The 14,162-nt window shown below is 38.1% G+C and overlaps 1 long non-coding RNA gene across 2 annotated transcripts in view; it reads left to right on the forward strand.

Moving 5' to 3' along the window:
- Nucleotides 1–11,478, forward strand: part of LOC138817051 (uncharacterized) — a 60,484-nt gene extending 49,006 nt beyond the window's left edge. For both annotated transcript variants that reach the window (XR_011368755.1, XR_011368756.1), the window contains exon 4: nt 11,275–11,478. This is a non-coding gene — a long non-coding RNA (uncharacterized lncRNA). The remainder of the gene's footprint in view (nt 1–11,274) is intronic.
- Nucleotides 11,479–14,162: the final 2,684 nt, after the last annotated feature.

The raw sequence follows: 14,162 nt of genomic DNA on the forward strand, positions 1-14,162 counted from the left end.
GTCCCTGACTTCAAGCCCCAGGACCAGCACATAATATTCTCTCTCTCTCTCTCTCTCTCTCTCTCTCTCTCTCTCTCTCTCTCTCTCTCTCTCTCTCTCTCTCTCTCTCTCTCTCTCTCTCTCTCTCCCTCCCTCCCTCTCTCTCTCTGTCTCTCTCTCTCTCTCCCCTCTCTCTCGCTCTCTCTCCCTCTTGCTCTCTCTCTCTCATACACACACATACACAAATGCACATGTAAGTTAAAATTTAAAAATAAGACAAAGATCTACAAAATGTATATAATTAAAAAGTTTAATAGCACCAAGAAGGTATACTAAACTATGTAAATTTAGGGTGCTTAAAATCTGTCAGCCTCACAATAAAAACATAATAGGTAGGAGCCATTATATATCTGCCCACTCATACTGAAACATAAAAACACAAATGATTCAATATAATGAGGGCCTGAATATCTACAACTGAAATTTCAGTGTTTTCATTCTTTCATAAATCAAGTTAGGCCTAAAATAAAGCAGACTTAATAACTTTTAGATAATGTAATTCTTACATTGTAAAATCTATACCTTTCTGTGAGTACATATACTTTTCAAACATCTCTGGAATGTTTTTAGAAGTTAATTATTAGGTAAAAAATAAAATTTTGATAAAATTCCATTTGGAGCACAGCACACATTATATAACTGTAATGACTAGAAAATAATATCTAGATTTCTAAAAAATGAAACTGTTCATTTATAAATTAGACAACATGTGCATCATGGCTGTAAAAACAAAGGAAAGAAATGTTTATACACCAACTTATTTAGAAATAATAATTAAGCTTTTTAAAAGGCATTTATTTTGATATAATCTTTCAATTATATCAGTTACAGTGAGGAAGAGTTTAAAACAAATATTTGAAAGAACAAATTAGAGATAGCTATAGATAATAAAGACATCATACTGTTTTGTTTGGGTTTATTTATTTTTGTCAGTTCTGAGAATTGAACTCAAGGCCTGGACATTGTCCCTGAACTTCTTTGTGCTCAAGGCTAATGCTCTCCCACTTAAGCCACAGCACCACTTCCCGTTTTTTTGAGTGGTTTATTTGGAGATGAGTCACACAGTGGCTTTTCTGCTTGGGCTGACTTCAAACTGCGATCCCCAGATCTACAGACTCCTGAGTAGCTAGGATTACAGGCATGAGCCACCGGTGCCCAGCCATACATTGTTAAATTTTCAAAGTTCATTGAATTTTCTGAGAAATTATAAATGACTAAAGTTAACTCAACAGTACAGAGTAAACCTGGATAGATTTTTGTCAATAGAAAAAAATTAAAGAAATAGTTCCAATAAAGTTGCTAGGTCAAAACTTACAAGTCTGTGCAAGTTTTTAAGAAATAGTTTGCCTAATTTTGTTTCAACAAAGAAAAAAGATGGGAAACTTATTCATGTCTCTTTTCATGAGGGTAACCTAATGGAGGGAAATTATAAATCAATATTGTTTATGAGTATAAATGCAACTTTAACAACAAGAACAGTAAAAGAGTCTGATATTTAACCTTACCTACAAGCTAACAAATTAGCCTGACCCAGTTTCACCTGTCAGAAGAAACAATACTTTTGGGTCAAAGGCAAAGCTTTTATTACTCATGATACAGGAAATGGCATGAACATCAGTATATATGTGAGAACCTTTGGTCCCCACCCATCCCAGAGTGATTGAAGTGATATAGGCCAGGCAAACACCTGCTCATGTAGTAGGTTACATTTTAGATGAAGGCTTTAAGCTTCAAATACTCAAAGTTTAAAAACAAATGACCATTAGTGTCTGTCTATTCCTCTGGGCATTATCATTGGAAAGCAAGCATGCTCACTGTTTGCTTCAGAGACAGACACTCTTATCTACAAAGATGCAAGCAAATTTGCCTTTATTCTGGGAGAAAAGACTGCCTTTCAACAGAACTCCCAAACAAAGAGCAATCAATCAGTGCCCTGCTCACAAGAAACAGAAATGTGAGGGAAAGGGAGAATTCTCTCCTTGATACTTCATTAAATAAGAATTATTCTAAAAATGCAAGGATGGTTTAATGAGTGAAAATATAAATGAGACAAAATATACATAATAAAATACAGCATGAAGTTCTGGTTGTTTAAAGAGAAAACATTTTCTATGAATAGAAAGAATATTTCTTCAATATCTAATTTAAATATCTATTCTAAAGTACCAAGAACTATCATGTTTTACAGTAAAATGCCTGCAGGCATTCCCATTAAACTCAAAAACAAAATAAAGCTTTCCATTATAACTGTTATTATTTTTTCTTTATTCTGGAAGTTCCAATCAATGAAATAAAAATGAAGTACATATAATAATTTCAAGCTTTTGGGGGTCAGTGGTTCACAGCTATATTTCTACTGACTCAGAAGACCAAGCTCTGGAGGATTTTGTTCCTAAATCAGTCAGAGCAGAAAATGTCTGGGAGACTTTATCTCCAATTAACCAGCAAAAAGCCAGAAGTATAGGTCTGGGTCAAGGTGTATAGCAACTGCTGTGAGTAGAGAAGATAAGCAAGAGTGGAAGTCTGGAGTTCAAGCCCCTATATTGAAACAAAAGAAAAAAAAAAGAAAAGGAAAGAAGGAAGAACGGAAAGAAGCTAAGCAATTGTGACACCTGAATTCAAATTTCTGTTAACAAAAAAAATGAATTTTTTAATTACACTCAGGACCTCGTGCTTGCTACCCAAGGGCTCACCATTTTAACCACTCCCCATCCATGAAATTCATTATTTTAAATGATGTATTTAAACACAGAAAACTAGAGAGGATCAAAGGGAAAACTTGAAAAATAATGAGTTCAATAAAGAAACCACAAACAAAATACTTTACAATATTACCCAGATGCTAGCAATAACCAGTTATTTTAAATAATGTAGAATCATAACAACTATTTATATAAGAATCTAATTCTCAAAAGTCTCTGAAATATAAAATAACAGAAGTAACTTGAACAAGAAAGAACGGCACACATTTAACAACTTTCATTCAAAAGAAAGTACTACAAAAACAAGTATATCAGAAAGGAATTTTTAAAGATTTTAAGTATTTCTTAATTGTATGGCAAATGTTACTATATTCTAACTATACTTCCAATAAGCTTTTAGGTCAGAGTTTTGATACAATAATTTTAAAATATATATGAAAGAATATCACATAAATAAAGTTTAATGCCAGGTACTGGTGGCTCATGCCTATAATCCAGTTATTCAAGAGGCTGAGATCATAAAGTCATGGTCTGAAGCCAGCCTAGCAGAAAAAAAATATGATTTTTTTATTTTTAATTAATCAGTAAAAATTAGAAGTAGAGATATGGTTCAAATGATAGAGTGCCACCACAAACGCAAACAAGAAACTCTAGGTTCAAGCTCTATAGTACCACCACAGAAACAAAAGTTTCTAAAAACATGAATAACAAGGAGAGACATCTTACTAAATATTAAAACATAACATAAAGCTGCAGTAAAAATCCAATATGCAAATAGACTGAGACTACAGAAAAATCAATAGAGGATACAGCTGAGAAAAGCAGAGGTCAAAATATCAGAACTTACTCAGTAGAGAAAGCATGTTGTTGACTCAACTCACTTTTCCAGGACTTGAACTCAGGGCCATGCACTTGCTTGGCTTTTTTGCTGGTACTCTAGCACTTGAGCCACACCTCCAGCTCAACTTTTTGTGGATTATTTTAGAAATTGTCTCTTCCCCTAGCTGGCTTTGAGCTTCAGTCCTCTGGCTCTCCATCTCCTGAATAGCTGGGATTACAGGTATATGCCACCAGCAGCTCTCTATTCTTTTCCCTTTAAAACAAAACAATAACAATAACAACTTAGGATAGCTCTCTCAAATGATTCTGAATATTGAAAGTTATAATTTTTCAGTAACATTGTAGCAATAGAGAGTAAAATATAGATGAAAATTATTTGATTGAGGAAGAAGCTTCTCACATCAGAAGCCAAGATAGAACAAGTCATGGAGGAAAACAAGAATAGATCTCACCACATGAAAATAGAAAATTTCTGTATAACCAAAAAGTCACTATAAATGATATTAAAAGACATTCAATAGCTACAATAAAATACCATATAACTGACAGATTCAATAATGGAAGAAAGATGATCAGGTAGGGCTTCCAAGCTACAATTGAGGCACAAAAATAAATTGCACATTCTTTATATTATGGAATAGATTAAAAAAAAAAAGTGATGAAGCAAATCTGAGCTCTCCACACTTGCTGGGAGTTTTCATCATGCCTTAGTTATGTCATTTATAAAATAGTAACAATAATAACAATAGTAACAATAATAACACTACAGAACTGTTTGGGGAGTTTTATTAGGAAATACATCATGGCACAGAATAAATATTAAACAAATGTTAACTCTGATCATACAGGGTATAATTAATTACACTTTTTCTCTCTTACCCACTGTCTGACACCATCTTTGTTATCAATCTATTCAGAGACAAACACCACAGGAACCCAACCGATGAGCATCTATACAGCGTCTTAAAAAAAAAAAAAAGGTTGAACTTAGTCTGCAAAGCAGCACAGTCTCAGGGCCCAAGCCAACAGCTTTTTTTTTTTCCCCAGCATTAAACTTCACCGCCCCCAATTGCAGGAGAAATTGCATTCTGATGACTAAGTAACCAACTCCTACATGTCTCCTTCCTAGTTAATAAGGCAGATCTCTCCCCAGCCATGGAAACATGAGCTAAGAGGGCTAAGGAGTCCTTACCCCATCTTACTACCTGCAAATAGTTTAATATGGGAATATGTTCAATGGGCATTTTACAGTTGTTCAAATGTATGCATATTTGAAAGAATGTTTCTTAACTAGAAAATTATCACAATATAATCGTGAAGGGTGAGAGGAGTAAGGTCGCACTGTATATTCATATTTGCAGAAGAAAATTGTAGAAGAAATACACTAACATGATTTTTAAAAATGGGTTATCTTTGAATGGTAGACACACGGGCAATTTAAGGGTTATGTTTTGCCTTGTTTGCTTTAAAAAGCAGTGAAGCTTTTCCTTGTCAAAACAGGTAAGCAATATAAGCATAACAAAAGACACAAATAAGTTAATTGTTCTGATAAGATTAGATTCCTAGGCTCCCAGAGAAAGGTCAGCTCTTATGGAGACAAGATACTGTCCAAAACTAAAAGCAGAAGATATTTGAGACAAGGTTCCAGGCAATGTCCAAACATGTATTTAGTGAGGAAACATCTTCCCTGACCTCAGTAAGGTATTTGTGACAAAAAGGTTTAAAACTCATTTGAAGGGAAAATATAGAAATAAAATATCAATTCTCCCAACAAAAATTTCTACAATGGTATCACATTAATACTCAGAAATAAAAGGGAGAAATAGGACTGGTTAGTAGCTTTTAAAAAACAATTGTAATCTTTCAAGCTAACAGGACTCTAATTTCAAAGGATTTAAAGTCCGTGGTTTACTTCTTGGGACTTTAGAAATGGATTGTGGAGGGGGGATTTTTCCCTTTGTTTCTGTGTATAGGACTGTGCATTTTTAAAGTATGAATAACTTTTGAAATTAAAATATAAGCTATTAAAATGTGCGGTTAAAATTTTTTAATGCAAACATCAAGAAACCAGAAAAGCCAAGCCAAGCCAAATATGTACATATGCATAAACTTCAAAGTTTATGGTTGAGTTGAGGGATACTACAATCCCCCCAGAAGCTGGCCATTTATATCAGGGCTCTATTTCTATGAGGTTCAAGGGCACCAAAAGGGCATAATAAATATTAATAAAAACTTCACAAGCTAAACCACATTCTTTATGGAGTTAGAAGCATAAACTGAAAGAATTAATTTGAGAAGGGGAAGGTAGTATTTCTCTACAGCTGTTTTGTTTTGCTTTTGCTGAGTTCCAATTCTGTCACAAAAAGTAAAACTGTGAAGTTTGTTGTTTTGAAAGCAGGTAATGCTTGCTGGGCATCAGGCCATTTACAAACATACTGAGGGTCAAGAATATTGTTTGTAGTGTAGAATTTATATCCAAATGCCTAGTTACCGATGTGTTCTCGGGCTTTCCAAGTGCTAGAGTCTCCATTAGGTATTCCACGGATGTTTGTAGATATTTGTTTTCTTTTTTTTTTTTTTTAATTGTATTTTATTTTATTTGAGAACATACTGTACAGGGGGGCTACAATTACATATTTGTTTTCTTAAACCTGACCCCCAAATCTAAAGAATGTGAATGATAATAAAATCACTGAACAATTGGCCTTTTAAAAAGGAAAACCAAAGCCGGACGCTGGTGGCTCATGCCTGTAATCCTAGCTACTCAGGTAGCTGAGATCTGAGGATCATGGTTCAAAATCATCTGGCACAGAGACTCTTATCTCCAACAAACTACTTAGAAAAGCCAGAAGAGGTGTTTGGCTCAAGTGACAGTATGCTAGCCTTGAGCACAAAGCGTCTCAGGAACAGCTCCCAGGCCCAGAGTTCAAGCCCCAGGAGCAGCAAAAACAAAAGAAAAACCAAATTCAATGAGCAGAAATGATTGATACTTTTAGGAGGTGACTGCTTGAAGGTGATGCCATACTGGGGAATGATAACCTCCAGGGAACAGCCAGCTGTCTTACCTTCCAGCAAGATTCCAGTCCTTTGATAGGACTGAGCATTGACAAGGAAGTTTAATCATCCTAAACCCTATTCTACTTATATAGCACCACTCATCCCAAGAATTTGGAGGACTTTGTAGGCATTTATCATCACATCATCCCTGAAAAGTAAGTTGGATCAAAAATTAACCTTCCTTTTACAAGCTGGGAAATCAAGTCATATTCCCTAGTGTAAAGAAGAGAGGGCTCCATATTTTCTTACTCCAAGGAACCCAGGCCTGCAAACTCAGGGTTAAATTTACCTTCCAATTCCAAAGGAATCCTTTAATGATTAGATAGCTCAGGCACACTGAGCAAATGACTCCACGTAAGATAGATACAAGGGATTTGGGGAAATTCCCACTGCAGCATGGAGAGAGGGGCTCCCTTCAGCACCAAGTACCTGAAATTCCACTAACAGAATCCTTTAAGTTTAGATACTGTAATTTCAAAAATCCCTCTAAAGTATAAATACCTCTAGAGACATACTGCAATCAGTCACTTTCAGACAACAGCATTACAATATTAATTAATTTATTGTTTGTGTCTAATTATATTGTTAGCTGAATCTGGAGTCTCAATGGAACCAGACACCAGAGGACAAATATATTTGATAGGACAATGTATCACATTCTATTCCAAGGTGTGAGAAACCCTTTTACCAAAGAAACTACATATTAATATATTAACTGGACAAACAGGTCCAGACCATTTCTAATGGCATCAGAGTAAGGTCATTATTATAAAAGATTCTTGATTCCAGAACTGCTCGACATTCATCAGCCACAAGTGATCAGACAGGCCAACTTTTTTTTTTGGGGGGGGGGGATCCGGTCATGGGGCCTGAACTCTGGGCCTGGGCGCTGTCCCTCAGCTCTTCAGCTCAAGGTTAGTGCTCTACCACTTGAGCCACAATGCCACTTCTGGCTTTTTTCTTTTTGCTTATGTGGTGCTGAGGAATTGAACCCAGGGCCTCAGAGGCATGCAAGGCAAGCGCTCTACCACTGAGCCATCTTCCCAGCCCCCTCCCCGCCACAGGCCAACTTTTAAACCTCCATTTCTCTCCTGTTCTATGAGAACAGTCATGCAGTGTCATGGTTCACATTTCCCCCAAGGGAAAGTGTTGGAGCAAGGTTGGGGAGCAAATTTGTTTAGCCATCCAAAGAACCCAAGGAAGGAGTGGGGAAGTGAAATTGGGAAGAGAAGAAAGTCAACCAAGATAGCCTTTATAAGGGCTTTCCATGCATACCACTTTTTTGAATCCCTTGTAAAACACTCTGAGAGACTCTGGGCCCTGCCTCAAATTGTCCCTCCATGGAAAGATTAAGTCAGTGTGGGGTGAAGGAAATTCCAGGAAATCCCACCCCTCAAAGTTTGAAGGCTCTTCCTGGGCCAAGGCCTCAACACTTCTAGCTGAGCCCGTGAGCTAGCCTAAACATCTCACAAAGCCAAGACATCACGCCAGCCAACCTACATGAGACATCCTGGAAAAGGCAAGATGGTAGAGAAGGTACCAATCACATGTATTACATGTATAGCTTCTTCCTGTACCTCTAGAGTTCGTATGTTATATGGTGAGAAAACAGAGATGCCACATTTTGAGAGGTTGAATCTTGGAGTCTTAATTAAAAGGCCAGTGACTGCATGGTGGACTCCTGTCTCAAAGACCAGAAGCCAGCAAATACCCTTAACACTGTTAGGAAACTGAGCTATGAAGGCCATAGAGGAAAGGAAGAACAAAAACAATACCAACAAACCAATTCAGCTCCAAAGGAGAGCTGAAGTGCGGGCTGCCATGGTGACTGGAGAAGAGCCAGGAGACAGGACATGGCATAATGGTGCCTGAGCTGGTCAGGGCTTAAATAGGGTCCTATCTGGGGGCAGGGTCACTGGAAACTGGAATCCCAAACACTGGACTAACAGGTTTGGTAACCTAGCATCCAAGTACCTGCTACTGCCTCCAGGGATTGAGGCACGCCCATCACCTGAGAGGTGAGGGCTTTACATTCTCCCACCATGAAGACAAGACGCAAGACCCTAACACCCACCGTGTGACCAAGATGGTGCTGACCAGACCCGATCTCCCTGCTTCAAAAGGTCTTGCCATCTGTCCCAAGATGATCAGACTACTGTGGGAGTGTCAGGCCAGACGCAATCTCCCAATCTCCCTCAGTATAGTTCCCAAAAATAATGTGGATAAAATGTTTAGCATATCAGGCCCATAATGAACTGCCAATAAATGGTTGTCAATATTATTTTTGTTATTGCTATAATTACTTTTGCTCACTCTTTCACTCATTTTATTTGTGATTGATTACCCTGGAGCTTGAACTCAGGGCTAGGGCATTGTTACTGGGCTTTTTTGCTCAAGGCTAGCACTCTACCACACTTGAGCCACAGCTCTATTTCTGACTATTTTGGTAGTTAATTAAAAATGAGAGTCTCACAGACTTTCCTGTGGGGAAGGGGGAGGAGGTTGGTTTCAAACCACGATCTTTAGATCTCAGCCTCCTGATTAACTAGGATGGCAGGCGTGAGCCATGAGTGTGCAGCTTACTAATTTATTTTTTGTTGGCAGTGCTTGGGTTTGAATTCAGAAGCTTGCACTTGCTAGGTAGCCATTACTTCTGAGCTATGCCTCCAGTCCTTAAAAGCATTTGCATTTAGCCTTTATCATTTTGGATATCATTTCCTGTCCAGGTGTGTGCCTTGACTTCAATCCTTCTATCTGAGGCATACCACCATAACTGGGATAACAGCCATGTACTACTACACCAGCTTCCCCCAATGAGACAGAGAATCACAGACTTTTCTGCCCAGGCTGTGCACTCCTCCAGATCATATTCTCTTACTTCTTATGGCTGGGAGCCATCACTCACACACAGTTACTAGACTCACATATATACCCGGCCTGGCCTCCAACTGCCATCCTCCCCATATTATCTTCCCAAGTAGTTAGGGTTATAGAAGTAAGCCACTGGCACTTGACATCATTGCTACGTTTCAAAACAAAACAACAAGATAGAACTAGATTCACTATTATAGTAGAGAGGTCAGGGAGCCAGGATATATTGCCAGCAAGTCCCTGGAGTGGTTTTAAAATCCCTAAAAAATGAGAAGAATAAAAATACATGAGTGCAAATGTGCAAGAAGCAAACTGCAAAACCCTCAGAGTTCCCGGCAGCATGCTGGGGAGTTAGTCCATGCAAGTCACTGAAGAGAGCCACAAAGAACAGAAACAGGCTACATGGCCTCTCCACGAGCCTCCCAAGACATGAGCACTCTTCTTCATAAGGAAAATCTCAGCCTCTCTCTAGGACAAGAACTATCTGACTGAGAAAGAAAGTTGTAATAAATATTTTTGGCTCCATTAGGGCAGCAGCATGGCTGTTCTGACTTTAGGCCCAATTCAACTGGTGTGAATCTCCACAAATTAACTCCCAGGGAAAATATGGCTTGAGAGGAGAGTACTGATATCTTGTGCCAAGCAGCTGGGCCTGTCTGTCCAGGGTTGGTAAGATGACGCCCTCTTGGCTGAGGTAGAATACAATGGAGTGAGTGACCTCTTGGCATCCAGCGCAAGAGCTCATGGGAACAGAGCCCATCACAATTCCCTTCATATGCCTTGTGCCTGGCTCACAAAAGAAAATGGTTTTGTTTGGCAGGTGAGAAATCATTTCAATTGTGCTATTTTTCTGTTTACTGAATAAATATAAAGATGCTTTTATTTCCCACAAAGAATTGTTATCACCATTTGAATCTATGTTGCTTCAAAAACAAACATCTTACTTTTCAGCATTGGAGGCAGAACTCTTCCTTGGGGAAGTGATATTCTTCAGCGGACAGGTTGGAGACTTGCAGAATACTGAAAGGATAAGACAGTTTCTAGAATAAGCCTCATGGAAACTTTATCCTCTGACCTCTCATGACTGTGATTAGTTCCTACAGTTAAAACATTGGACATTTGAAAAACGCAACATGAAGGATTGTCCTACAGGACAAATCCAAGATAGTCTAGCACCTCACAGAGTCCCCAGGTGATCTTACTAGACTATTTTGTGAGTGGTTCCTCCCTCTGCCTGGCTACCATGAGATACCTTGTGCCCCTTACATGCCCACATAGGTCTGCAGTGATATTCTGTGGAAACCCTACCCCTTCCTGGTTAGGAAGTGATGCCATCTAGGAACAGTTTTCTCTATTCATTAAGGAGTTAAAATGCACGAAAGTGTTAACGGTAAACAGAATAAGTGAAAGGAAAGCCTTGAACCAGGAGTCTCCATCGAAAGAGGAGCCCCAAGAAGGGAGTCTAGTGGTGTCCTCTTAGAGGGCAGTTAGCTTCTCCCATATCTCTTCCTTTCACTGTGCTTTGTGTTGATGGCTTGTTGATTCACACATAGGTCACCCTGGCTCTTTTTATTGGTTCAGTGGACAGCCTGGGCACTAAGGAAAAAAGAAGCATTTGAGCAGGAACTCACAGCATTATGAGAAGAGAAGCTCAAGGCACTACGAGAACCAGAAGTGCCATGAATGGCCACATGTGAGTTTTGATGTGCTATGTTCTCCACTTTCTATTCCTATCTACTTAATACTTCCCTTTTCTTTCTCTTAGAAGTGCTGAGACCTGGACCAGATACAAATTAACCAAACCTTTGCAAAGCTCCACTATGAAGTCCTATGGGGACTCTGTCTACCTGAGCATGTCAATACCTGGCCAAGTTCTTCAAAGATTCCATCTCATCTGATTTGGGTTTAATCTTTTTGAATCCATAAAACTGAGATTCACATATACTAAAAGGATTATCAATAAAAATTTTTTTTCTTACTGCTTTACAAGTCTATTTTTGTCCTTTGTGTCTCAGTATCATTCTAAACCACAAAACAAAGAACATTTCATGGGTGCCCATATTATGCTCAAAACAGAACAAAGGAAGCAATGGCCCTATGTGCATTTCACAAAGGAGGACTCTGTTGCATAGGAAGTTCAGATTGCCTCAGTCAAACTAGAGTACAGCTAGGAAGGACAGAGCTATCATATCAACCTCAACTTAGCCTCTGCCTCTGTAGCCTGTTCAAAACCAGTCTCTGCTTCAACTTTGCCCAATCTTATCAGACTGTGGAATCCTAGATAACCCAGCATAGGGCCAGAAGCTAACGAAGGGCTATAATCAAGATATCTTCCTTTTGCATTGCTTCAGAACTCTAGGAATCCCCTTTCTTCTGCATTCTCTTGTTGAACTTGAATGCCAACAATCATGTTAGTGAACAGGCAAGGCAAAACACTGCCTTCTTTGCTTAAAAGGAAAACTTGAAATTCAACATTCCCTATCCCTAAGAACAACCCAATAACCACATCTAGTTGGCTTCCTTCTTTTCCTCCACTTTCTCCCTTCAGGGGAAATGTTTCTACAACACATTATATCCATCTTCTTTCCTGATCCTGACTCTATTTTAACAAAATGATTCTTCCTTTAAGAAAAGCATTCCCCTGATGGAGGTTACATGCATATATAGATGGCAGAATAAATGTCTCATGGTTGAAATTTAGTTTTAACCTCCTTATCTGTAGAATGTATAACTCAGCAGTAAGAATTTTCCCTTTACAGAAAACTAGGGCATAATCAAGGCTTTCAATGGAGGGCAGAAAAGGGAAATCACAGGAAATCAATTCCATATTTTTTTCAGTGTGCAATGGAGATAAAGGACATGTTCTTGCAACTATTTTCTGGGCAGACAGATATGGTAATATTTTCCCTTCCCCTCACCCTACATGAAGGCTAAGACTTCTCCTAAGTTTGTGTTGTGACCTTGTGTTGTATTATGGTCTAATTCTGGCCCCCAAGAGAACCTCTTAGAAGAGAATCACACACTGGAGGGCAAGATAACATCCCAGAATCCCTACTTATTAGCACCATGACTCCAGCATATTCCTTAACACTCTTGGAAGTCCATTTCCTCATTTGTAAAATGGGGATGATAAATCCAACTCAAAAAAGTATTAAGATACTAAATAATGTACAAAGCATGTGGAGTCTGATGGAATGTCTTAGCAAACTAGAGGTGCAACCTATGAAGGGTCCTTTTTTTAAAAAATTCATCTTAAAGTTTTATTTTGCTTGAGACATAAGTGTCTTGTAATCTAGTAATGACAAGCATCCATATAAATGGTATATTGTACTAGTTAAAGAAAAAAATAATGTGTGACAAAATAAAAGACTCCCAAATTTCAGTAGTTTAGCCCAATACAGTTTAAAAAGAGTAATTCAAGGCCTCTACTACTCCTCACATATCCAAGCCAGCACAACACAGTTTTGTTTTACATTGATGCCAGGCCTAAGGTGAGTGCTTCTTATTAGGCATTATTATGGTCTGGATGTATGTTGATATTCATATATATATATATATATATATATATATATATAATTAAGAGGTAGAACCTTTAGGAAATAGTCAAATCACAATGGTGAAGACACATGGATGAGACTAAAGCTTCATAAATGGATGTAAGAGAGTGAGCTCACTCTCTTTATCTCTTTCATCCAGAGGATGTCATCATAAGGCCCCATCTTGGAAGCAGAGACTAGCCTTCTCTAGACATTAAATGTCTTGTTCCCTTGATCATGGACTCTCAGCCTGTAGAACTATAAGAAATATATTTGGTTTTATTTTTTAATTTGCTTTTCCATAGACATACTTGTGGATGGCTCTTCTCCAAACAATGACTCAGGCATTGAGGTTTCCATGGTAAATAGGCTTCCTCTATCTTCTTTGTATCTTTGTTTTGCAAACATTTTGGTTCTAGCCATTCAGAAAAGGAGACAGGGATAGAAGTCCATGTGAAATGTTTAATGGCCACAGTCAGCTGTCCTCAGTTGCTTGATCACATTTAAACACTGAAGGCTGTGTAATACTGCTTGAGGAAAACCAGATATTGATAGTGATTTTCTCAGAGGCAGGTGAATTGTTCAGTTTTTTTTTGAGAAGTAGGACCCATTTTTGGAAGAATGAGCCAAAGAACATATCATATTGGTTACTTGGATATTAAAACATTGAGAAGGAAAATGAGATCAAGACAATGAGACAAAATTGGGAAGAGAGCACAAGTTTGATTTTGATGTTTTCATCTCTACCATTCCCCTTTTTTAATCAGCATCTTTCTCTCTTCTAGGCTCCCAGACCCACAACATAGGGTCCCAAACATGCCAGTTCATCAAAGAACTGCTTCATATTTCAAACAATGATGTCCATTAAAAGATGCCTTATTTCCTCAGAGCCATATTGTCTGATAGATGACAGCTAATTAATCTGATAAAGTAATTCGTGCAGCTCAAATAATAGTTATTGTGGGAATTGTGTTACTAGGCCCAAGTAACCTGTATTTTAATAGGTTCCTTCTAGAGACATTGCCTTAACCTAAATAAATTGCTCTAATGATACGAATTGCCCAAATGACAAGAATTTCAGTCCTCACAATGAGCTTGAAGAAGACTTGTGCATCAT

Source organism: Dipodomys merriami, unplaced genomic scaffold (genome assembly GCF_024711535.1).
Source record: "Dipodomys merriami isolate MVZ:Mamm:240054 unplaced genomic scaffold, mDipMer1.0.p SCAF_7, whole genome shotgun sequence".
Lineage (NCBI taxonomy): Eukaryota > Metazoa > Chordata > Mammalia > Rodentia > Heteromyidae > Dipodomys > Dipodomys merriami.